This window comes from Nothobranchius furzeri, chromosome 8 (assembly GCF_043380555.1).
Source record: "Nothobranchius furzeri strain GRZ-AD chromosome 8, NfurGRZ-RIMD1, whole genome shotgun sequence".
Lineage (NCBI taxonomy): Eukaryota > Metazoa > Chordata > Actinopteri > Cyprinodontiformes > Nothobranchiidae > Nothobranchius > Nothobranchius furzeri.
The window spans coordinates 66,573,216-66,576,379 of NC_091748.1; the positions used below are offsets into that span (position 1 = coordinate 66,573,216).

Below are 3,164 nucleotides of genomic sequence, written 5' to 3' on the forward strand. Positions count from 1 at the left end.
TAGAGGCTGTGACTCTGATGAACAGCCGTCCAACATGACCCTAGCAGACCTGTTACAAAAGTAAGACCTAAACCAATCCAGGGCTGTGCCTGAAATGCCAGCCCAAGTGTGAAGTCTTGTGATCAAAATGTCATGATCGATCGTGTCGAATGCTGCAGATAGATCCAAAAGTACCAGAACCACATGGAAACCTGAATCTAAAGCCAGAAAAATGTCATTAAACACCCGAACGTGAGCAGTTTCAGTGCTGTGCTGTTGTCTAAAACCAGACTGACAGGTGTCCATTACCTGATATTCATTTAGATGTTTCATCAGAAGTACAGAAGTGTTTCCTCCCTGAGTTTCTCTCACTTGCTAATACCACTGGTTCTCTTTTTAATTTGGGCTTCTCATCCGTCAACTCCATCAAGATCAACACTGTTCAAGGTCATGTCGCCAAGCTCAACAGGGAATTCCCTTCCCTGCGTAAGTTGGCGCTTCACCAACGGCGTGCGTTAAAGCTGCTAGGCATCTCTGGACATGGTATTCCTCAACACGCACAGCGACATGTTACATAAAACTACTTCCACGGTGAATGCACTCTGTTCCTTCGTCTCAGTCGATTATGCTCAAATTTAGATTCTGACCACTTGGCTGTCTGACTACATTCGAGACATTAGCGCTTCTATAGCTGCCCTCCTCATGGGGAGGATCCCTCCATACCTAGTTTCCCTGGACATCGTCCGAGTCGAGCTGAACCCTCTCAGGCTCAAAATAAGTTTTAACAAAAGGAGGAACAACTAAGTCCTTCATGGGTACGTCTGAGTTAAAAAAATGCTCATGAAATACGTATGTGGAGTAACCAGGTAGGTAGGTTTTAACGTTGCTAATCTACAACGCCTGCCTCCAGAGGGCTAATAAAGCTTGGTTTATGCTTGATGCATTCACTTTCCGCGCGGTGATGCGGCTCGCGGATGGAACGCGCTTCACAACTTGCAGCGATTATGGTTCATGCGGCTTGTCTCTGCGGTGAACCAATATTCTCCCAAACTGTGGGGGGCAGCATGGAGCTCTACAGCATGCATCCAACACTACACCATAGTAGAAGTAAAAATTACTGTTTACAACATGGCATTCCAGCATTTATAACAGCGTCCTCGTCTTTTCCGACAGTGCGAGCTATTTCTCTCCAAGAATTATTAACAACAAGTTGATCGCGGTGATCTCTGAGAGCTGAATCATACAAATGTCTGTGTAACCCATGAGAAGTATTGGGCTACTAAACCTGTTTATGTTGTCTGAACTGTAATACCACAAATGCCCACCAGGGTGCAGGTTACACCTTCTGAAACCTGAGCTATAGACGTGCAACATACTCACTTTTCGCCTCCAAGCATATGCGTGGCTGTGCACTGAACGGAGCGAGTAAGTAGCAGAAAATAGTGATGTATGAATCAATATTATTGGATATTTTATTTATAATATACTGTGAACAGGCTGGAACCTTGTGAGTCATCTGTGAGCAACGGGAGTAACCGTTTGTTGAGAGCTAGCTTGTGGAGATCCCGGTGAGTGAAAAGTTAGTTGGCCTGCCTTAGCTTTCGGCTAATGTGTTATTTTGGCATAAATTACTGACTTTTATTTAAAATAAAACCAATCGGGAGTTTTATGGACACTGTCCCAATCTTTTAAATGCTTTGATGTACTCCACATCATCGTAACGTGTGAGAGATTTGTTTAAAAGAAATGCTAACGCTAATGCTAGCACTAGTGGCTACCGCTAGTTCCAGTCTTTTACAATGGAGTAATTAGCACTGTAGCAAGAGGGCTCGTGCTCTCTGCATACCAACTGATTCATTTGTTAGAACGGCAACGGTTAATTGTGAGCCGTGTTAAGTTAGGCTATACTGTTGGTTTTAGTAAATAAATGTTTGTACAAAGTTGATAAGCAATTAATTTAATCTACCAGGTTACAAGGATTAAAAAGATAAAAAATTGTTTTAAAAGTGATGAATATTGCAGTTATATCATATAAATATGATTAAGTCATAAGATGTTCAATTAATTTATGTTTAACATAAGGTTGCTGCTAAACAGCAGGAAAACTGTACACAAATTACAGTTTGAAGTTAAAGCTAAGCATTTCAGTTGTTTTGATAAGGTTTTCCTAAACCGTTGGATAACTACTAGTGATGCTCTTTTAAGTTAGATCTGAGGTCTCATAGGGATAGAAAAATGAACAGAATGATTTACTTTCTGCATTCTATGTAGATTGGTTTTATAGTGACTCTGCATTCTTGACGTGATGGCGAGCCGAGCCCAGATGGACTGCGGACAGGTGTAAACGGTGTGGCCAGCCGAGACATCCTTTCGCAGAGGAACCTTCACGAACTGGAAAAATCCATACAGATCTACAGATAAGACACAAACACTACCCGGGTAGCAACGTTGCTCAAGAACTGAATCCTAAAGATCAACATCTATATTTATTTTTATTTTTTTGGGGAAAAAGAGCTCTCTTATTTTGGGTATTGTATTTGATTTTAAAAATATTGTAACCACACATTCTCTTTTTATTTTATTTATTTTTTTTATATGCTGGGTGGAAGCAATAAATCACCGTTGTTCAACTTTCGGATGGTTTTCCTAATTCTCTTTGTAGATAGAGCCTAGTAGATGTCTAGTACCTGACTAAAACTAGTCCCCTCTATAGGTGCTACACAAATCTTGGCGAGCCAGCCAGGAGCCAAGTAGGAAATATAAATATTTCTGAACATTCTGAGCAACTGGTTTATTGCTTCACCTGTAACCTTTTGAAAGTAACCACCATCGAGAATGGAAGTTATTGAAACACAAAACATTAAAGTGCCCAACTCTGTTTTAGTGAAACCTATTACTGGTGCTGTGCTAGACAATGAGGTACTTGAGTATTTAGCACAGATTGGTTCTGTAGAAAGGGTTGTTAAAGTAACCAGTCACGATGTACTATTTAAAGATTCTGCCATTGTCGAATTCAAATCAGGTGAACCCATTGAATTCTTACTGGATACTTTACCATGTGATAGACCCAGCAGCGATCCCAATGTTTTCCATCACATTGAGTTGTTGTCGAAATGGTATACTACGGGCAGAGGTTCTAGCCTTACTAGTTACTACCTCACTGAGCTTCAAAGTATGGCTAAACG

The 3,164-nt window shown here is 40.9% G+C and overlaps 1 long non-coding RNA gene across 1 annotated transcript; it reads left to right on the forward strand.

Moving 5' to 3' along the window:
* The first annotated feature begins 1,274 nt into the window (after positions 1-1,274).
* On the forward strand, positions 1,275-2,466 carry LOC139071462 (uncharacterized). The gene is made up of 3 exons (XR_011521342.1): positions 1,275-1,404; positions 1,476-1,547; positions 2,251-2,466. It is a non-coding gene; the product is annotated as an uncharacterized lncRNA (long non-coding RNA).
* The last annotated feature ends 698 nt before the right edge of the window (positions 2,467-3,164 follow it).